Source organism: Schistocerca nitens, chromosome 8, assembly GCF_023898315.1.
Source record: "Schistocerca nitens isolate TAMUIC-IGC-003100 chromosome 8, iqSchNite1.1, whole genome shotgun sequence".
NCBI classification, from domain to species: Eukaryota; Metazoa; Arthropoda; class Insecta; order Orthoptera; family Acrididae; genus Schistocerca; species Schistocerca nitens.
Window position 1 is genome coordinate 17,844,621 of NC_064621.1, and position 23,856 is coordinate 17,868,476.

Sequence of the window (23,856 nt, forward strand, 5' to 3'; positions counted from 1 at the left end):
TCTGCTTCGACCACCATCAGTTATTTTGCTCCCCAAATAGCAAAACTCATTTACTACTTTAAGTGTCTCATTTCCTAATCTAATTCCCTCAGCATCACCCGACTTCATTAGACTACATTCCATTATCCTTGTTTTGCTTTTGTCGATGTTCATCTTATATCCTCCTTTCAAGACACTGTCCATTCCATTCAACTGCTCTTCCAAGTCCTTTGCTGTCTCTGACAGAATTACAATGTCATCGGCGAACCTCAAAGTTTTTATTTCTTCTCCATGAATTTTAATACCTACTCAGAATTTTTCTTTTGTTTCCTTTACTGCTTGCTCAATATACAGATTGAACAACATCGGGGAGAGGCTACAACCCTGTCTCACTCCCTTCCCAACCACAGCTTCCCTTTCATGTCCCTCGACTCTTATAACTGCCATCTGCTTTCTGTACAAATTCTAAATAGCCTTTCGCTCCCTGTATTTTACCCCTGCCACCTTTAGAATTTGGAAGAGAGTATTCCAGTCAACATAGTCAAAAGCTTTCTCTAAGTCTACAAATGCTAGAAACGTAGGTTTGCCTTTCCTTAATCTTTCTTCTAAGATAAGTCGTAAGGTCAGTATTGCCTTACGTGTTCCAATATTTCTACGGAATCCAAACTGATCTTCCCCGAGGTTGGCTTCTACTAGTTTTTCCATCCGTCTGTAAAGAATTCGTGTTAGTATTTTGCAGCTGTGACTTATTAAACTGATAGTTCGGTAATTTTCACATCTGTCAACACCTGCTTTCTTTGGGATTGGAATTATTATATTCTTCTTGAAGTCTGAGGGTATTTCGCCTGTTTCATACATCTTGCTCACCAGATGGTAGAGTTTTGTCAGTACTGGCTCTCCCAAGGACATCAGTAGTTCCAATGGAATGTTGTCTACTCCGGGGGCCCTGTTTCGACTCAGGTCTTTCAGTGCTCTGTCAAACTCTTCATGCAGTATCAAATCTCCCATTTCATCTTCATCTACATCCTCTTTCATTTCCATAATATTGTCCACAAGTACATCGCCCCTGTATAGACCCTCTATATACTTCTTCCACCTTTCTGCTTTCCCTTCTTTGCTTAGAACTGGGTTTCCATCTGAGCTCTTGATATTTATACAAGTCATTCTCTTATCTCCAAAGGTCTCTTTAATTTTCCTGTAGCAGTATCTATCTTACCCCTAGTGAGATAGGCCTCTACATCCTTACATTTGTCCTCTAGCCATCCCTGCTTAGCCATTTTGCACTTCCTGTTGATCTCATTTTTGAGACGTTTGTATTCCTTTTTGCCTGCTTCATTTACTGCATTTTTATATTTTCTCCTTTCATCAATTAAATTCAATATTTCTTCTGTTACCCAAGGATTTCTACTAGCCCTTGTCTTTTTACCTACTTGATCCTCTGCTGCCTTCGCTACTTCATCCCTCAAAGCTACCCATTCTTCTTCTACTGTAGTTCTTTCCCCCATTCCTGTCAAGTGTTCCCTTATGCTCACCCTGAAATTCTGTACAACCTCTGGTTCTTTCAGTTTATCCAGGTCCCATCTCCTTAAATTCCCACCTTTTTGCAGTTTCTTCAGTTTTAATCTACAGGTCATAACCAATAGATTGTGGTCAGAGTCCACATCTGCCCCTGGAAATGTCTTACAATTTAAAACCTGGTTCCTAAATCTCTGTCTTACCATTATATAATCTATCTGATACCTTTTTGTATCTCCAGGGTTCTTCCATGTATACAACCCTCTTTCATGATTCTTAAACCAAGTGTTAGCTATGATTATGTTGTGCTCTGTGCAAAATTCTATCAGGCGGCTTCCTCTTTCATTTCTTAGCCCCAATCCATATTCACTTAATACACTCCTGGAAATTGAAATAAGAACACCGTGAATTCATTGTCCCAGGAAGGGGAAACTTTAATGACACATTCCTGGGGTCAGATACATCACATGATCACACTGACAGAACCACAGGCACATAGACACAGGCAACAGAGCATGCACAATGTCGGCACTAGTACAGTGTATATCCACCTTTCGCAGCAATGCAGGCTGCTATTCTCCCATGGAGACGATCGTAGAGATGCTGGATGTAGTCCTGTGGAACGGCTTGCCATGCCATTTCCACCTGGCGCCTCAGTTGGACCAGCGTTCGTGCTGGACGTGCAGACCGCGTGAGACGACGCTTCATCCAGTCCCAAACATGCTCAATGGGGGACAGATCCGGAGATCTTGCTGGCCAGGTTAGTTGACTTACACCTTCTAGAGCACGTTGGGTAGCACGGGATACATGCGGACGTGCATTGTCCTGTTGGGACAGCAAGTTCCCTTGCCGGTCTAGGAATGGTAGAACGATGGGTTCGATGACGGTTTGGATGTACCGTGCACTATTCAGTGTCCTCTCGACGATCACCAGTGGTGTACGGCCAGTGTAGGAGATCGCTCCCCACACCATGATGCCGGGTGTTGGCCCTGTGTGCCTCGGTCGTATGCAGTCCTGATTGTGGCGCTCACCTGCACGGCGCGAAACACGCATACGACCATCATTGGCACCAAGGCAGAAGCGACTCTCATCGCTGAAGACGACACGTCTCCATTCGTCCCTCCATTCACGCCTGTCGCGAAACCACTGGAGGCGGGCTGCACGATGTTGGGGCGTGAGCGGAAGACGGCCTAACGGTGTGCGGGACCGTAGCCCAGCTTCATGGAGACGGTTGCGAATGGTCCTCGCCGATACCCCAGGAGCAACAGTGTCCCTAATTTGCTGGGAAGTGGCGGTGCGGTCCCCTACGGCACTGCGTAGGATCCTACGGTCTTGGCGTGCATCCGTGCGTCGCTGCGGTCCGGTCCCAGGTCGACGGGCATGTGCACCTTCCGCCGACCACTGGCGACAACATCGATGTACTGTGGAGACCTCACGCCCCACGTGTTGAGCAATTCGGCTGTACGTCCACCCGGCCTCCCGCATGCCCACTATACGCCTTCGCTCAAAGTCCGTCAACTGCACATCCGTTTCACGTCCACGCTGTCGCGGCATGCTACCAGTGTTAAAGACTGCGATGGAGCTCCGTATGCCACGGCAAACTGGCTGACACTGACGGCGGCGGTGCACAAATGCTGCGCAGCTAGCGCCATTCGACGGCCAACACCGCGGTTCCTGGTGTGTCCGCTGTGCCGTGCGTGTGATCATTGCTTGTACAGCCCTCTCGCAGTGTCCGGAGCAAGTATGGTGGGTCTGACACACCGGTGTCAATGTGTTCTTTTTTCCATTTCCAGGAGTGTATGTTTCCTTCTCTCCCTTTTCCTACAATCGAATTCCAGTCATCCATGACTATTAAATTTTCGTCTCCCTTCACAATCTGAATAATTTCTTTTATTTCATCATACATTTCTTCAATTTCTTCGTAATCTGCAGAGCTAGTTGGCATATAAATTTGTAATACTGTAGTAGGTGTGGGCTTGGTATCTATCTTGGCCACAATAATGCGTTCACTATGCCGTTTGTAGTAGCTTACCCGCATTCCTATTTTCCTATTCATTATTAAACCTACTCCTGCATTACCCCTATTTGATTTTGTGTTTATAACCCTGTAGTCACCTGACCAAAAGTCTTGTTCAAATGGCTCTGAGCACTATGGGACTTAACTTCTGTGGTCATCAGTCCCCTAGAACTTAGAACTACTTAAACCTAACTAACCTAAGGACATCACACACATCCATGCCCGAAGCAGGATTCGAACCTGCGACAGTAGCGGTCACGCGGTTCCAGACTGAAGCGCCTTTAACCGCACGGCCACACCGGCCGGCAAGTCTTGTTCCTCCTGCCACCGAACTTCACTAATTCCCACTATATCTAACTTCAACCTATCCATTTCCCTTTTTAAATTTTCTAACCTACCTGCCCGATTAAGGGATCTGACATTCCACGCTCCGATCCGTAGAACGCCAGTTTTCTTTCTCCTGATAACGACATCCACTTGAGTAGTCCCCGCCCGGAGATCCGAATGGGGGACTATTTTACCTCCGGAATATTTTACCCAAGAGGACGCCATCATCATTTAATCATACAGTAAAGCTGCATGCCATCGGGAAAAATTACGGCTGTAGTTTCCCCTTGCTTTCAGCCGTTCGCAGTACCAGCACAGCAGGGCCGTTTTGGTTATTGTTACAAGGCCACATCAGTCAATCATCCAGACTGTTGCCCTTGCAACTACTGAAAAGGCTGCTGCCCCTCTTCAGGAACCACACGTTTGTCTGGCCTCTCAACAGATACCCCTCCGTTGTGGTTGCACCTACGGTACGGCTATCTGTATCGCTGAGGCACGCAAGCCTCCCCACCAACGGCAAGGTCCATGGTTCATGGGGACTGCTGCAGATGACTAAAACTTTCTTTCTTTTCTTTAGTCAAATAAATATAAGTAATATATATATAGAATACTTTACTTATATTTATTTGACTAAAGAAAAGAATGAAAGTTTTAGTCAACCGCAACAGTCAGCCTGAATGCCTGAGCAAAGCCGATTACTTTGCACTCTGTCTCTCCGACTCTTCACAGATTCTCAAGAAATCCTCTCCTCTCTACAGTCCACAAATGTACTGATGTCTCTGTCCCACCCATGGCTCCCAGCTTTCACTACTTGGAAAATATATATTTCGAACGGAGCTAAGCATACCATTCGCAGCACCGACGTACGACAAGTGCCTCATAAAAAACCCAACACTTCTTCTGGTCGCACTTGTATTACCTATCGCACCTACAAGAATGCCCCTCTTTTTTTCCTAAACGCACTTTGAACTCTTTAAAACTCCATACTCTCCACAGGTTACTATGCTCAACGACGAAAACCTCTAAAATGCAACTTTTTCTGAAACTAAACTAATCTCCTAGGTATACTTCATCCCACTGACCCACCTGCCTCATGTCAGTTAGTAAGGTCGCTGAATACATTCTCTCCCGATGATCTATCAACATCTGAACACGTACCTACATCTTCCTGCTAACCAGTGTGCCTTCCTTTCCAAACTTTCCTCTGATGATCAACTCCGGTACCTCATACGTCTGTTATCTCATCACCCAATGAGCGCATATGGTCTTCTTTTCATACTGAAGTCTTAGGAATAATTTTTGTTTTTAAAATGAAGAAAGTTAACAGTTTAACTTTATTTGATATTGGCAATGGCATTCTATTAATTTTTAATTTTTTAGAATTTTATTAATTTATAGAATTGTATGTCAATATTTCGCATTTAAGTGTATTTTTTAAATTGTATGTATCTTTTAAATCTTTTGGCTGTAGGATGGGATGTGTCTACCGTAAGGTGAGGGTATGAAACAAAAACAAAAAAAGTATTCAGAGAACTAGAAAATATTTGTATCAGTATGTAGAGATTTTTATAAGAAAATGTTTTGAAAACCAAAAAATATTTATATGAGGATGTAGGGAACTTTATGAGATTCTTGACGAGCAATTGCTGTCGATAATTATAATCGAACACATTGGCGACAAAATCGCAACAGATAACAATTTCAAATGCAAAACACAAACAATAAATCACTTCAAGTGTTGGTCAAAAACTTCTCAGTTTGTGTGTGAGTTTGTGATTAGTTATGAACAGTGATTAGCTCTTGTTGGCAATGAACGTCACTTTTTTAGTTTTGTTTTTGGCAAAATTTTGTGTATATGGGAGAGATTTGAACATGCAAGGATCACCAGAAACATCACGATTAATTGTCGACGTTTGGCCGCCAAGACAAGTGCAGCAGCCTGCGGTCTGAATTCTAAAAGTCTTTGGTACGTAGCAATAGCAGATGGTATCAGGGACTTCTTTTTGCGACTACATTAGGAAATGTAGGGCATACCGGAAGAGTGGACTGTGTGTAAAGTTACTTTATCGTACTTCCTTCTCTTCATCGCTTTCATATATGAATTTGTTTATTTTTAATCTTAATTCTGAGGCAAGTATTTCATTCGTACCCTTTAATTTTAGACAGAATGTGTAATCTTCTTCGGAATCCAAAGCACTGGTCTCTGTTGCTGGAAAAGCGCCTTTCCTTCGCTACCTAGTAGACATATCAGTTAAAGAGAAACGTCGAAATACTGCAATACTATAATGTAAATATTTCTTCATGATCGCTTTCATTAATAACACTTGTTATTTCTAGGTGCTGTAGATTACTCGTCTCTCTCTGTACGTTACTTCTATTTTCTCAGGATAAATTAATGGAAGTGCCGTGATGGAAATGGAAAGTGCTATCCCACGAAGCACCAGTTCGACTTTAATCAAATTCATCACTTAAACGATATTAAAGGATTACACTTCCGTTTCATCAGTATAAGGCATGATCCCCACAGGCAGGAATACATTCCTGTTTCTGTTGTGCGATACTAACGAACAGCCTACAAATATTATCTCCAGGATTGTTTTTCCATCCATGAAGCATATACTGTATCAGTTCACGAAGATTCTTGGCGGGAAGCTGGTATAAAATCGTACATCTTCCCATCACATTCCAGACATTCTCAATGGGTGACAAATCAGGGCAAACGGCCAATAAATGATACGTACACTTCTCAAAGCGTTTCTATTTGTACTGCAATATGCGGCCTTACATTGTTCTGCTGGAATATGCCATTTGTAACCCAGGTCAACAACAGTGTTCACCACTGTCGCCACATACTGGAGGGCATTCAGGCACCCTTGAACTATTACCAGATCTGTCCTGTTGTCATACGCAAAAGCTCCCCACCGTGTGATTGCAGTAGTGGAAGTATGGATCTCGAGATCTGCAGCTTTCTATTACCTTTTTCCAGGTACTGTACAAACACTCCGGCGTACATCTGACCACCACAAACATAAGCGTCGCTCCTCACTGAACTACACATAACGGCACCGTACAAGCTTCCGTTGTCTGTGGTGTCGTGTCAGCGGTAAATGACGGGTGATATCTCTTGGTTTCCACACATCTTAAATTGAACTAACCTTTCGTTGTGACACTCTTGGTGGAACGTGTGCACGGATTTCAGCTTCAGCTTGTAGAACCCCGTGGTGTGTGGTTGTGAAATCGCACCGCAATGATGCTACTGCCCAGACCCGATGTTAAATTTTGCCCAGCCAAATGGCTTATCAAAAATGATCCTAACACGGAATCCTAGGGTGGGGCATTGATACAAAACCCTACTGAACGACTATTTTTACTCAGTTCACAAATAATATCAATAATGAATTGAAGTAAACTACAATTTCTTCAAATGAAATACAAATAAAATTAAATTAATATGGGGAAGCACTGCCGTATCCCAGCTGCTCATTGAATCACTAATACGAATGCAACCAACCAAACGTTTTGCTTAGTCTAGTGGATGAATGAATAATAAAAGAAACCGAAACTATCTCCAGAACCTGTATTGTGGCAACGGTACGACCTCCTTTGCAAACATCAACGCCCAACAACATGCCGTGGCGGTAAGTCGGCTGTACGTTGTCGCATGTGGAGAACCAGAATCTCGCTCGTCAGAACTTTGATACCGAGAAGTCCCACTCACCGTCCTCGACGTCTAAAACCGGTGACCTCTCACCTTACGTATCCAAACAAAGAGTATATCTTCACATATCAGTGCCCCGACCATGCTGTTCGAATTGCGCAGGCCGCAACCGCCATCATGGAAAATGTTCCTGTTTTCTTCCGATAGCGTCAACACTGACACCTTTAATAAAGTCCCACCACAAAATGTTTCCAGAAACTCGTCAATCAGAGCACATAACCCTCTCCAGTTTGCTGTTGAAACTGCCGTCTCACATCAGTATGCGACGGGCGAATCAGACCGTTGTTTGGACACTCCTGGATTTGTAGAAGCCTAACCAACGTGACGAGAACTCCACGATTCTTGTCCTCCCACCGCTTAGCTCCAGACGTGCCAAGACTGGTGATTCCTCACCATAAGTTGTTAGGTGGCAGCCAGCACTTGAGAATACCGTCCTCGGCCTTCTACAGAGCCAACCGTGCCGAATACCGCGAACCCCGTCTCCGCTTGTTTAACTGGGGAATTCGGTGAGCTCTCTCAGGTGGATCCTTGACACGCGTAAGCCGGAACCAAGTCTCTGAATGCCGCGTCGTCTCCCCTGTCGCTTCCAGAGTTCTGTGCGAACTGAGCAGTTCTCAGGCATTCCTGGAATAGAACAACAAGCCTCGACCGATAACTGCACTAAATAACGTCACGAGGCTTTTAACATGATGAAACTAAAGTATCCTGCCAATCGCCAATCGTGACAAAGGGCAGATAAATTTAGCATATAAATGGAAGGAGGCAAGCCAAAGGGCTTGTAACCTTTCAAGCTCTTATCGTTTATCGGTTACTAATGCCACCTTCTCGTGGTTTAGTCTTGTGGAAGGATTCGTCCGAACGTGTGTGCGATCTGTTGATATGATGCTCCCACGTCCCTCATACCAATGATTCGACCTTTGTCAAAGTCTGAAAGATAGGGAAATGCTAGATGGCCAGTTCTGTGGCCATACTTCTTTACGATCTCCAGCTGATAATTTCAATAACACACTCATTAGCCATCAGGTACTTACATCCATTCTTCAGCTGCATGAATTGCAGATTTCTATGCTGAAATTAGTGAAAGTAAGCTCTCATATGGATTTAAGTCAACGTATCTCACAGGAATGGAAACACCAAAGTATCAGTTTAGTAACATACGGTCACGTTGTCCATGTTGTAACAATTTCATTTTCATCACTGTACATTAAAGACATAGAGAGTTCCTAACGCGCCGGGACTGGATCTCAGTGACTAACGTGGACAACGGAGAAGCTTTCCCGTGATGGAGAAGCTATTCCCACCTGAGGTTTGTGTAGTGAGGTCGGAACTCACCAACTTCGTAAAGTGATTACGTGTGTCATGTCATCCATCTTCTCTACTGTCAAGGCGTTGATTAATCTGTGTGCATAACATAGAGCGTCATATCCTCCGTAACAGGCATTTCCACGCAACTGAAAGCCAGAGTTTGTGGGTCTTTCTGGCAAAGGCTACAGTAGTCCTGTAGTACGCCATTAACAACATTAACCACTGTAGAACGCATATGGTTGTAGTACTAACGTGTATATCTTATAGGCTCCTCATGCAAGTCCTAATAATTGAACACATCACCTCTACAAATAATAGTATAATAGTTCTGTACAATAGTTCTGTACAATGTGAGGCAACGTATGGATTCTACGTATAAACATTCTCGAGCTCCCAACATAACACTCCCCTTGGGATTATGAAGACCAAATTACACTCTTCAAATTCCTTACCGCAATGTAACCGGAAGACGTCGTCGAGAACCGTCGATATTTCAACAGGTGCTCACTCTGTTATTTTCAAACCAAACTGCAGTGAGTAAGCTCTGTGCAAGGGAATTTAAAACTTCAGTTTTCACAGGAATTCCAGGAAGATAAAACACACACACACAACCGGTCGCCTGCAGCAAGTCTCTTTTGTTGGCGCCACTTCGGCGACTTGCGCGTCGATGGGGATGATGATATGATGATGAAGACAACACAACACCCAGTCCCTGAGCGGAGAAAATCTCCGACCCAGCCGGGTATAGAACCCGAGCCCCTTTCCATGGCATTCCGTCACGCTGACCGCCCAGCTATCGAGGTGGACACAACGAAAGATGAACTAACATAGAAGTCATCGACAGCGAAAATTAATAATCAGCGGGTGAGGCAGCACCAGTATAGTAAGATTTTAATGTGCTTTGCCCTTTTTGTTGAGGTGTCGTAATAAAAATATTGTTACACCATTTGCCAAAGTTGTGCATCATATTAATTCATCTGCCACCAGCCGCATCAACGAACGTGCTCTTGGTCGTTCAAGGATCCTCGACAGTCGACACTCGTCGACAGTTGCGTTTTGTTTCGGGTTTATTTGATGATAATTTCAAAAATTACGGATTTTTCTTGGGATTGGTTGGACGGTACTTCATGATAGCAGACTGATTAGGAATTTCATCTCTCTATCCCTGCTAAGGAAAGGTTTAAACTTTGCACCGATGCCAAGGCGTTTACCAGTAGATGATTTTATTGGTTTTGTTGAATAGGATGTTTTAACATTTCCTGATGTTGCGGAGGAGGTCAGGAGGGAGGCATGTTGTGTTTTAACTGATGCGCGTCCAAGAGTAATATAACAGCAGCAGAGAGAACTGCTTTACGTTCCCTTTGGAGTTGATATTCTATTTTCCCTCCAAAAGGGGCAACCCTGCAGTTGTTTTGGACAAGAGGGTTACGTTCAAAAATGCAGTGTTTACTGTTTGATTCAGCATACCGCAGAATTGATGCTGACCCCACAAATAGTGTTGGAAGAGAATGGTTCCTTGTTGCAGGAGACTGTCAACAGTCTTAACTCTTATTGTGCTGTTCTCGATAGGTTATATGGCATTCCGAAGGGATTCTCCTTAGGTCATTTAACATTGGATTCCGTAATGGATGATCTTGGTTTGCGTAATGCGGGGTCTACCGCATTTCTTGTGGTTGTGGTATGTTATATATTGGGCAGAACATCTGGACTGTGGAAGACCGGTGTTCTGAGTGCAAACCTAACACACGCTCATAAGAGCGGAGCAAACCTCCTACTGCAGAACACTGTCTTGGCACCCGTCATCCCCATGGAATACTACAAAATGGAGATTTTGGCATGCACTTCCAGCTACTGGGATAGTGTTGTGATGAAGCAGTTGAAATTAAATTAGGAAGTAACCTTATAAATAGAGGTGTTTTTTTGTTTTGTTTTTTTGTTTTGTTGTTGCTGTTTTTTTTTCTTTTTTTTTGCTCGAATTCTGCGTGGTATCATGCTCCTTTCCCTGTCAAAGAAAGAGAGGGTCAGTGTTAATGCTGCCTCACTCACTGGCCACTAATTTTCACTATCGATAATTTCTGTCGCCGATCTTTGGTTGTGTGATGGAGCTAGTGTGTGTGTGTGTGTGTGTGTGTGTGTGTGTGTGTGTGTGTGTGTTTTATCTTTCCCGAACTACACTGAAAACCGAGGTTTTAAATTCCGTTGCACAGCGCTTACTTGCTGCAGTTTTTCCCTGAAAATAACAGTGTGTACACCTGTCGAAATATCAGCAGTTGTCGGCGTCAGCCGGCCGCATCCCCGAAAGTCATTTAGACATTGTCTACACCATCAGAAACACAGGTCTCATAAAAGTGCACTAATTACAACACGTATATAAACATTTCAGTAATCTTTGTTTTTGTGCTCTATAAATGATTGGAATGGTAAAAAGCTCTAATGGGTGTTACCATTCGACGTACCTTCTGCCATGCAGTTTACAGTGGTGCACAGTGAACGTATCTAACTGGAGTTATAGACCGAAAGCCATCAAGGAACCGAAAGCAATCAGCGTGTCGATGGAAAGCGTTACGATACCTTTTGTGCTGAATAAATCAGTAAGTAATGTTTATTACCTCTTCTGCTCCTCTTCAAATCAGTGACGACTCCATAATAAATAGGATAATGAAAGTTCCAATATGAAAACAGTGATACTAGCACCACGAACAGTATTTTATTTGTTCGTTTGTCATGCAACGACCAACCAATTTTCACAAAAATCACAATGGACTGTGTGCCACGAATTACTACTACAACATTTCACACTGATATCCTAAATCACATGTGCGTTACTGATGCAAATGCACGGCCGTATTATGCACTCCATTTTTGTCGTGCTCTGTTCAGTTAACCAGATCACCAGAATAACATTTTTCCTCTACTGCATACGGTGAGGTACCGCACGCTTCCGATTATGGACGAGGACTATCTGGCTTGCAGATCGGCGATTTCCGATAAAAGTATACATAAAAAACAAAGCCTAAATGATACAGCTACAACTAAAACGAATATTTACTTTTAGAAAAAAAAATTCTGGCTTTTAATACGTAGATGGCCAAAACATTCACGAATGGTTTAACAGCGATGTAGCTAAGCGATGCGAATATAGTGAACAAAGTGTGTCTGGTAGTAGAAGAGAGTAAAGAGGTTCCGATTGAGGAATGCGTCATCACGCACACCACTGTACTTTTATGCATTGACCTATTGTTATAAAATTCAACGTAATAGCTTAAATATGACAAAAATGTTTATTAAAATTTTTCGATTGAACTGTAAGTGTAAAAACTGATACACAAAAGTGTCGTTCTTTCCTAATTATGTTAAATATATCGATGTTTTCTAATGATGTGAAATTTCCTTGACAATCTGTTATAAGGAAGCTGGGTGACAGAAATTGTTGAAAGAAAGCAAAAGCATAAAAATGAATGTTTTCTATAATTATAACAACTGTAATATTCGTAAGATATAAGAATGTGCATAATACGTTTGACAATTCAAATAAGAAAGTCGGATGTCCACTTTGGCGCGGAAAGGACACAACGAAGCGAAAAGACAGCAGCGACCTGGTGTACGTCCGTAGCTGTGCCATGTCTGGCGACAGCAAAATACCGTGAGTTGAGGAAAACAAGAATATCCAACACTAATTTAACATGAAATTTGGAACCAACGCAACTCCAAGAAAAGCGGCTACAGCAGGCAGTGAGGTAGCAACGAGTAACAAACTGGAGACTGCTATCATTCTGCAGTTTTTAACTGCAGCACCATAATAGCAACGATAAACAGAGCAAGAAATGTTATTAAATCTCGTAAAACAGGACTGTAATGAATATTACAGACAAAAATTTCCTATCTAATTACTGAATACTGTCACAAACTGAATCATCTTCCATTTTAAATGTGTCTGAATAATTTTGACTAAATGTAAACGGTCAAAAGATCACATAAAACGATATCAGAATTACGGTAACAGAACATTCTCACAAGTGTATTTACCTGTAAAATACAGGTTTAATTTTGTGTGGATCTGATCGCATTGTTCATTTAATTAACGACTCAAATTTTGGAATTACTTTCATTTAATTTTCAGCTATTGAATTTTCTTTAATACGCAATTGAAAACTGTAAAGATGATAGCCACTGAATTACGCACGAATCTCACAGATTGCATCCATCTTGAGTCCAAGTAGAACATAGAAAATTAATCGTAATAAAGTAAATCCTTTTCAGTAACAGTTAAATAACTTCTGAAAGAATACAGTCAAATTTCTACTTCAGAGCTGGCGGCCACGAATCTTCGTAGAATTAGTATGATTTTCAGAGGGACGGTCGCACGATAAAATTATACCAGCCTGCAATCCGTTCGCTACTGTGGTGAGGATAAAACTATAAGATAGGCATCGAAGTGTATTCGGTGTAGTATCTACTATTATCTGCCGAGATTGTTGTAAATGGAGGCCAGTTATCCTCATCGTGTTTGTAGACAGCTTCGAGGAAAAAAGCTGCCTAAAATTACAAAATTCCATTAGATTACTGATGGTCAATTTAGTAATTATATCCTGTCAAATGTAGCAACAAAGGTACAAGTAATACACGCAGATTAAATGCCAGTGCTCACACGAGCCAAGAAGAGGCTTCAGTTTTCAGGGAAGAGAAACGGTGAGTCCAGTGACGACATTTTTTGCGACGGTGCGCGAATCAGCGGCTGAGTCGAGGGCTGCGCTGCAGTGAAACCAGGCGGAAAAACGACCTGTTTCTTCGTGTCTCCGTAGGCGTCCAAGCATTTTATTTCCAATATCTTAAAGCATTATTCCCTGTCACATGAAACGTCATACAAAGCAATGACAGTTATTGCAATAGCTACAAACTGATAATTTCCTGGTCAAAAACGAATACTTTCCTTGCTACGACAACATTCAAAAAGTTTGATTACACGCGATTATTGTACTTTAAAAATAAAAGATGAATCGGTCAAACGTGGAATCGACGGCTTCCGTTACAGAATGCAGCACAAAATATGTTTCTGTTTTCATGTATTGAGTCTCCGGAAAATTAGAACCGCGTTCAGGTGAATGAAAAACAGAAACAGAAGAAATTGACAATTGTTTTCCGTGTTTTGAGTGCAATTCTGTAAATATTTTGTCAGTTTCCACTGAGTAATACGTAAGTAGCAACGCAGTGGGTATTCGGATGTGACATGCAGCATGTTTTAAAGAGTTTTCAAATTCAATACATACCATCAGAAATGTACTGAGATTATCGTGCACCCATGTGTGCATTGAATTTTTTAAATTTTAAATGGTGATTTGAAAAATGTATTACTAAGAAATATTATTAAATAAAGTAATAAAATAACGGAAACTCGGCTATAATTAAGAAGTGAAAAGTATCCATTCCGTGAGGTATTATGATTTTAGTTCGCATTTCTTAGGTAAGAGGTAAGCAAATTCATGTACCGCACCACCGCCGCCACGCATGTCTGTTTGTGGTCAGTGTGTGTGGCCCCCCGTGCCCCTGCCTCCGCCTCTGCCCATGGCGGGGCCCCGTCTGGTCTGGCCAGCTGTCGCCACGGCTCCGCATTTAGCGATCGACCGTCCGAGGACCAGGACCTCGCTGCTCTCGAGAATCGAACTTAGTTGTAGCTTTTCAGTTCATGCTTCTAAATCCTCTGTTTTCGGCTCTTAGTTTTCAGTTGTTTCCATCTCTCACTTCGCCTCTTAGTTTTAGTTTCTTAGTTCGAGCTTCCCAGTTCTCAAACGTGTATTCGTTTCCGTTGACCAAAACAAGATACAGTCCACGGTTCTTGAACTTTTCTTTGTTTCCTTTTTGTGTCTGCTGCATGTTACTGTAGGAATTCGAGCGTACTTAATTTGGAGATTTGTTAAAAAAATTAGAATGTTGTGTTGAAACCTATATTAAACCATTCAGTGAATATTATATCTGCAACAACAAATACACCAAATTATACCGCGAAATAATCTATTAACTTTCAAAAATTGTTGTTAAAATACAAGAGGGTAATATATTTTGTAAACAAGGTCTGATGAAAGTATTCAAGTTTTTTTAATCACAGTTTAAGCACAGTTTCTGTGGTCGGCTACACGCCACTAGGGAAGCTCGTGGCGGCTGCATCGCGGTCTGCCCGGGCGTGATAAGGCGGTCGACGTCCGGGCCCTCGAATCGACGTCAGCGACTGGCGCAGCAGAGCTGGTGCACTCGAGTCCTGTTTGGAATTTAATACGTTCCGTTCCTGGGTACGTCCTTTGTGTGTATCAAAATGATAGCATTGGCCAACAGCAGATTACAATTCGATGTGTCGTTCGTACATCGAAGCAAATCCTGAAGGAAACGACGCATAACACGTGATCTGTACTTCCGCATTAATGAGCAGATTCAAACGAATGTATGGATGTATTAGTTCAAAATGGCTCTGAGCACTATGGGACTTAACATCTGAGGTCATCAGTCCCCTAGACAGGTTTAAACCTAACTAACCCAAGGACATTACACACATCCATGCCCGAGGCAGGATTCCGACCTGCGACCGCTGCTGTAGCGCGGTTCCAGACTGAAGCGCCTAGAACCGCTCGGACACAGCGGCCGGCGATGTACTCGTATATTGTGCTTATCTCCGGAAGGCTTGGAGCAATATTCGCCAGACTATTTACTAATCTGAACAAAAATATCATGAGGATGAATACTTTGTGGTTGCCCTAGCAAAAGGGCTGCGTGTACAGAAAATGAACGATGCTAGTGTGAAAGCCACACCCTTCTGTGTCGCTAGCTCGAGTGATAGAATCCCTGACATTTAATGCGAAGTTTACTGAATTGAGATGAACAAACCTCCTTAGAATCTTCCAGAACGAGCTCATATTCAAGGCATTTTTTTCACCTCATTCTCTTCTGAGAAATCATTCATCTTTCTAAACACGTATCAGTATAAGTAAATCTAATATTTATTAACTAGAGCCGAATTCCACGCAAATTTCTCGAATACTATATTCAACTTGTCCAGGGATGCCTCATCTATTATCTTCAGTATATTGAGTGCGACTACAGAACACGAGCTTCAGTTTACTAACAGTGTGCTTCAAAATTTTGAATAAGAGCCGCGAAAACACATACTTTTGAATGTGAAAGACTCATTCCTTTTGACAGTAGTTTTAATTGTAAAACGTATCGAAAACAACGGAGACTAATTTTAGCGGCACTGATACAAACAAATTATAATTTATGTTTCGCCGTACACTCTTGCTAATGTAGTACGAGCGTTAACATCACTATAGCAATAACACTATAGCATCTCGAAACTACACGTCCATCTTTTGACAGCATAAACGGGCAGGATAAAATTCTCCCATCTCGGAGCTTCCCTGTAGCCCACTGGTGCCGGTCAGCGATCACTTTGCTATCGCGTACCTACCATCGACAGCCAGACAGATACCTTGTCAAAGAATAAGAAATACCATCACAAGTAATAACAAATAGAACTATTGCATGTGAACATGCACGACCGTTATGGCGTGTACCATATAGAGATTAGAAAACGGACCTGAGTGCTACGATTCTGTATCTACACAACCGAAGATGACAGAGACGAGGAAAGAGGAGATGCCGTTACTAACCTGTCTCTATCAATATCTCATGCCTCCAAAAGGAACGCTCGTCAGACACTGATAGAGAGGGAAGCGTGAGTGGAGGTGCTACTATTTACGAAACTGAAGCAAACTGGAAGGCAGGTTAGCCTGGACGTCGGCCACGCAGCCGCCCCTCACTTCGGCAGCACGTCCGCCCGCTCGTGGCTACCGGAGCGACTTTTCTGGCGAAAGAAAGCGTGGGTGGCGACGCTGCCAAGCCCTCCAGCAGCCTGGAACTGGACGTATTTCCGCTCTCCCGTGCCCTGGCAGGCGGCCAGCACTGAAGGACACCGTCCTCCCAAGTTTCAAACGTGTGCAGGCTGCCGTGACGTACACACTCCGGAACAACTCCCGTTTCAACAGTTCACAGTTGACTAAAGCACGCGGCTGCAACGCTGGGAAACACGTGTTGGCGCCGATGCAACAATTAGTAAGTGAACGTAAAACATGAAAATAATTGTAGTAAGTATCTGTATTGTGTACTGTGCAGTTTGTACAATTGCAATCTGTTTTCAGGGAAAATGGATGTCCTGCAGCACATCAAATATCGAGAGTTTTCTCGAGAGTGCCGTCAGACTTATTAATCACGGATTATGATAAGTCTCAGGTATGTAGCAGAGGAACCTGCACTGAATACCTGGTTAGCGGCTTGTCATGTGACGGTACACAGTTCCAGAGAAAAATCGATGTTTAAGGTTGGACATATCTTCTGTTATCTGTAACTTTAATCACATTTAGACAAAGCGAGCGTGTAGAAGCGGCTAAGGTTCTTGGTTCCCACGATTGAGGCAATCTCTTTTTTTTTTTCAGTTTCACAGTGCAGAACATAATGAAATAGTATACGCAGCTGCGGGAGAATCCTCACTTTTCACCTCGGTTATGCAATTTATACCGAGCAATCCGGCAGCCAGTACCAACAGAAGTACGTGTAATAAATATCTTGTGCAAGAACGAGGGAATGCCGTCCTATGCAAAATAAATAAATAAATAAATAAATAAATAAAATTTGAACATGGTTAGTCATCCCTTCACAGCACAGTATACTGTAACTGCCAGGATAGGTGTTCCCTTACGTTTTCTTATGCATGCAAGAACCATCCGGGAAATTTATTCATAAAAGGGTTGAGTTGATTCTAAATTTAAAAAAGTAATTGTGACCTACACGAAATCAGGAAATTTCATGAAAGTGCTGTGCGAAGAGTTTTTAAAATCAGTCATTCTTCCATATGCGGGACAAGAACTTTCTTTACATTTTACATGCTTGGGTGGGGCAGGCTAATAAGACACTTTACGATCAAATCTCTGTAAATGAATGGAAAGTATGCACCTGCACCGTAAATGTTTGCTTTTACAGGCAGGTTAAAATTTTCACGGGAAAAAATCAAAATTGCTAAAGACTATTAGAGAAATAGCTTCATCAGTTTTGTACAGCTGCTTTCTCAGGAGTGATGAAATGCTAGTGCTTCGCATCAAACTTAATAGGAGAAACAACAGTCTTTTTTAATTTAAAGGACTGTGTTTTCCCGTATCGCTTCTCAAATCTCTGTGTCCCTTCAAGGCACTAACTTTCATGAAATATGGTTGGTGCTCTAAAAATTTGTGTTTCGGCTGCTTCTACGACAAAAATCATTCTGAATTCCGGTATAGCTCGGCAAACGATGCAAGAGATACCGAACAAAACGGTCTTGTACTTTGAAGAAAATGTGCTGTAATGATTGATTTATTAAAGAAATTACCACTGCGAAAATGATTATTTTTGAGTAATTTTGCACGAAATATACTGTACGATATTGAAAAAAGAAATTTACGGAAGCAGATTGGAACCATACCACAGACGAGGTAACCGCGTGCCGTACCCACGGCGTAACACTCCCTCGGTCGGTATATGATTAACGTTACGTGGGAGACACGCATAAAACTTCAACCTCTATTTTCTCGCAAACTATGGGCTGTCGCATGAAAAGCTGCTGCCCAGGTACTCAGCACATATCCCTCTACAACATAGCTAAAACTTATCAAAATCCGTGGTCAACAGATCTGATGGTCCCCTTGTTAAATTATAGTATCACTCAAGTAATAAAAGCTGAAAGGATGTAGTCACATAACTATGATGTACTGATAAGCTTAGATTGCAGGAAACTTTATGGCAGAACTTTACATATTTAATTTCACTAAATTCAGCAAGGAGATCAATAACATTCACAGTCACAGGGGTCACCGGACCCGGAGTAACTGTTTGATGGCATTAGCCGTTAATTCAGTAACTGAAGTCGACAAGATGGCAGTCAACGAGAAGCAATCGTTGCTCGTTCGAATGCAGCGATTTTTTTGGAGACTTCCATGACGCATGCGCAGGAGGTGCCAACCAGATGCAGTTCGAACGATCATTCCCTTGCCCGGTTGGTGGCTGCAGCTGCTATCGCCATCGGCTCTACAGATATTTTTCTGGAAACCGAGCTAATAAAACTGCGTGTGCACCTCGCATCATTCTCATTCCATGCTGCGCTTCGGATTAGATCTTGATGTAGACGAGTCGTCCCTTATAGGATAAGATGGTGAGTTAAAGAGCCGCTAGCCTAGCGCGTCCAGCTTAGCTTGTCTTCTGATACGGTCTCATGCACATGTTTAGCAAGTGATGGCCAGCACATGAAAGCAGCCATTCCTCTGCGCCATAAGCTACGATTTACGAAACATAAATTGTACCAACGGCGTCGCGTAAAATCAGTAATCACCGCCGCCCTAGATGCTGCCGCCTATTCTTCAGAATTCACAACCAAGCCAGCTGAAGAAATCGTGTGGGGAGTCGAGGTCGCCATGTGAATTTTCATCCTCGCCAGGCCTACTCTCGATATTTTCTACATTTATCAATACTGGAAACAGCATTTTGTGCCAATAAATAAAACTATGCAATAAATTACCCTAGGAGATTAAAGAAATTGCTAAAACAACTTTATTTAAAAGGCAGTTAAGAAGTACTTGTTAACCGAAATATTCTCTGCTTCGAAGGGTTACCTAGATAACACAGAGTAGGAATTTTCAGAAGAATGTGACTAACACAAATAATAACAACGATTGTAAAACATGTAACATCTCATATAACACTTTCACATTACATTTTTTCCCCTTTTTTGGAAAACTTTACCCCCCGAGCTATGCAACGTATAATATTATTAGCTTAATATTTTCCAAGCTCAACTTGCCACTCGTTATAAGGGTTAGCAGATGAAGCTGCGATGCACACAATGATCCTGACATCAGCTGACAGAGTCTGCCTCAGCGACAGCTCTGTTTGGAAAGCACTCTGAGCACTACGTGTAGCCCCGCCACTTCATGGAACTATAGGAGCTGGAGCTGGAATATTCTGCTATGTCCCACAACGAATTCCACATTTTTCCAGTCGAAGACGGCCGAGAAAAGAAAGTGTTGCATTACTTGCTGAACGCCCCTCGCACATTACCTGTTTTGTGTAGCGAGTGGTGCAGCACTTTATCAGTATCACTCTTTCTGTTCAACAGTGCCGCCGTGTTGTATTACATATGTTGGCTGCTTATGATGCTGGTTTGTGGAACTCGCTATCTTTGTCCTCCGCTGTGCATTTATTGCTGCCACGGTCATGTTCTCTCATATCTGTAAGTGGTGGATCCGACTGCGGGCAGCAACTCCTCAGAAGAGGCAAAGAAGTTGCTTCCACGCCCCCCACCCCTCGACTCACGCCAAAGAAGCACTAATAATAATAATAATAATAATAAACCATTCACTCACTGTAAGTTTAACGCTATCTCCTGTTAGATTTTCGTAACTATAGCGGACAATGAAAAGCAACCAGCTACGAGATAGAGAGCGAAGAAGAGCTGATCGACGACGTTTGGAGCTATTTTCCGAACAATGACTAGGGGCGTATCAATCAGGTTACCGTTTGCAAGAATAAGGATGTAACCGTGACGAATATGCTGTGGATACTCCCGTCTTCCAAGATGACAAAAGCTGTGTTCATAGGCTGCACACACAGGTTTCTGGTATAAACAACACACAGACACTGTCGCGCACATAGACTCACACGTTACATCACCCAATCTTAATACCACAGAAATGTCTGGGACTAATTGGAACAATAAGTGAAAGACAGCAATTAATTAAATCTCTATGCATATATAATTTAATGTTTTTTTCCTCCCTTCCGTCTTTGTGTTCGCGATAAACTCAGGAATTACCGTAGGGGTTTTGATCCAGTTTCGACTCTTAGATATGCTGATTCAAGATTTTATATAAATATTTCGTGGAAATTGAATGAATTCTGATGAATAAAGTCCATCGCCACCGTGGAAACTATGGCGCTGCCATTTAGCGAAACGGCCGCCACAAAAGCAGAGAGCAGCGAAACTTGAGTGGAATATGAGCCGGGTCCGATGATATAGCGGTAAAGCGCGTGCCCGAAAACCGAAAGCATGAGAATCGAATTCCTGTTGGACCGCTGATTTTTCACTGTGTATTTTACCCTAGCATTGATCTCCCAGTGATGTGGACATTCACCGAAAGCGAGACCTTGGGACCCGTGATGAAGTTCAGACCTCCTTTACGCTGAGGCGCGTATTTGGTAATCGAAAGGTAGTGGGCTGGAAGACGCGTCGGACCACTCACTTTTATCCCCGTTTTCTTTTAACCTAGAAATCACCTCACCTAGATGTGGAGATTCGTCAGAAATTAAATTTGTTTCACATTTCGTATTAAAGCGCAGGAGTCCTTTTCCGGTTGGATAATTGGCTAGGGACACGCAATTCGCCCATGCAGTTTTAACAACAGGAAATGAGTCAAAGCTGGAATCGGCCAACACGTACAAATACATTGGTGTTTCACTTCGGAAGGATTTGAACTGGAATGATCGCGTTGGCTTAGTGGTCAGTAAAGCAGGTAATAGGCTTTGGCTTATTCTAGAATACTGGGAAGTTTCTGAATATGTGCGTATTACTAGACACAGTTCGTCCGTTTTCGTCAGGGTCTACAGTAGATTTCCGTAGTGCGAGTCGATAGTCGTTTGTTTGCTTGTTTTGAAAACTAGTGGCCGCTTGTTGGCGTTAGTCAGCCAGTCAGTCAGGCAGCAACAGGGAAGCAACCGCTTTTGTGACATTTACGAGTTCCTAACGAGGAGCGAATTTTATTGTATCATCTGTGTGCTTTAATAGTTTAGTTTCTCGAGTTTCTGCGTGTAAATTTAATATCTAATAGCCACAGTTCTCGCGTTTTCGTTTGCGTCGGAAAGTAAACAGGTTTTGTGAGCTATTACAAGGTCCTAACCAGGGGCGAATTATTTAGTTTCACCTGAGTGCTTTGGTAGTTAGGTTTCTGAATATCTGAGTGCTATTAGACACATTTCCTGCGTTTTCGTCAGGGTCTACAGTAGAGTTGCGCAGCACGTGCCGGTAGTCCGTTTATCTGCACAGTTTAGTTTTCCACAGTCTTTAGTATGGACAGGGACTGCGATTGTTGTGTGAGGATGTGAGCCGAGTTGGTGACACTTCGCTCTCAAAATGGTTCAAATGGCTCTGAGCACTATGGGACTTAACATCTATGGTCATCAGTCCCCTAGAACTTAGAACTACTTAAACCTAACTAACCTAAGGACAGCACACAACACCCAGCCATCACGAGGCAGAGAAAATCCCTGACCCCGCCGGGAATCGAACCCGGGAACCCGGGCGTGGGAAGCGAGAACGCTACCGCACGACCACGAGATGCGGGCACTTCGCTCTCAGCTCCAGGCTGTGATGGCTTCGGTTATACAGCTTGAGGCTGCAGTGGATGGGCTCCACTGTTGTGGGTCGGTCGTGGGGATCCAACGGACGTCCAGCACGTCCGAGTCTTCCGATCGGTCCTCACCGGTGGCCAGCCCAGTTACTGCTCGCACTGAGGCTGACCCCTCACCTGCGGTCGAGTGGGAGGTCGCCCAGGGCGAAGCAGGCGGCGAAAGACTTCCCAGGCGGCCGCACGTAAGGCCTCCCCGGTTTGTCTGACAAACAGGTTCGAGGTGCTGTCTGTGGCTGACACTGTCGCTGAGCCAGATGCTGTCGCATTCCAGATGTGGAAAGGGTCCTCCCGAATGCCATCAAGAGCACAGGGTGCAGCCAACTGCAGGTGGTTGCTCACGTCGGTACTAATGATGTGTGTCAGTTTGGAACACAAGAGATTCTCTCTGGTTTCGAGCAGCTAACAGTGTTGGTAAGTCTGCCAGTCTTGCTTGCAAGATGAAAGCAGAGCTGACCATTTGCAGCATAGTAGACAGGACCGATTGCGTACCTCTGGTACAAAGCCGAGTGGAAGGTCTGAATCAGAGGCTCAAACGGTTCAGCGACCGTATAGGTTGCAGATTCCTCGACTTGCGCCAAATGGTGGTTGGGTTTCGGGTTCTGCTGAATAGGTCAGGTGTCCACTATACGCAGGAGGCGGCAACACGGGTAGCAGGAGCTGTGTGGCGTGGACTTGGCGGTTTTTTAGGTTAGAGAGTCTCGGTAAAACACAAGAAGGGCTTCAGTTACCACGGGTGCAGGCTGAACACAGGAAGAACGTAGATAAAGGAATCATTGGTATAACAGTTGTAAATTGTCGTAGCTGTGTTGGGAAAGTACCAGAGCTCCAAGCGCTAATAGAATGCACTGATGCTCAAATGGTTATAGGCACTGATAGTTGGCTAAAGTTGGATATAAGCTCAGCCGAAATATTTGCGAAGAACCTAACGGTGTTCCGAAAGGATAGGCTAAACAAGGTTGGCGGTGGCGTGCTAGTTGCTGTTAGAAGTATCTTAACTTGACGCTAAATTGAAGTAGATACTTCCTGTGAGTTAGTATAGGCAGAGGTCATTGTTGGCAACCGCAATAAAATAGTAATTGGATCATTTTACCGACCTCCCAATTCAGATTATACAGTTGCTGAAATGTTCAAACAAAACTTGAGTTTGATTTCAAACACGTACCCGACTCAGACGATAATAGTTGGTGGTGACTTTAATTTACCCTCGTCATGTTGTCGAAAATACTTGTTTAATTCCGGAGGTACGCATAAAATATCATCCGAAATTATTTCGAGGAGTTAGTTCATGAGCCCACGCGAATAGTAAACGGTTGTGAAATCACAGTTGACCTCTTAGCAACAAATAATCCTGAGTTAATAACGGGCATCAAAACTGATTCAGGTATTAGTGAAGAGCGAGATTGAATATTGTAATCCCCAAATGCTCGAAAAATAAGCGAAAAATACACATATTCAAAAAAGCAGATAAAAATTCACTTGACGCCTTCCTGAGAGTCAAAGTTGTAATCGGCCAACTCGTACAGACA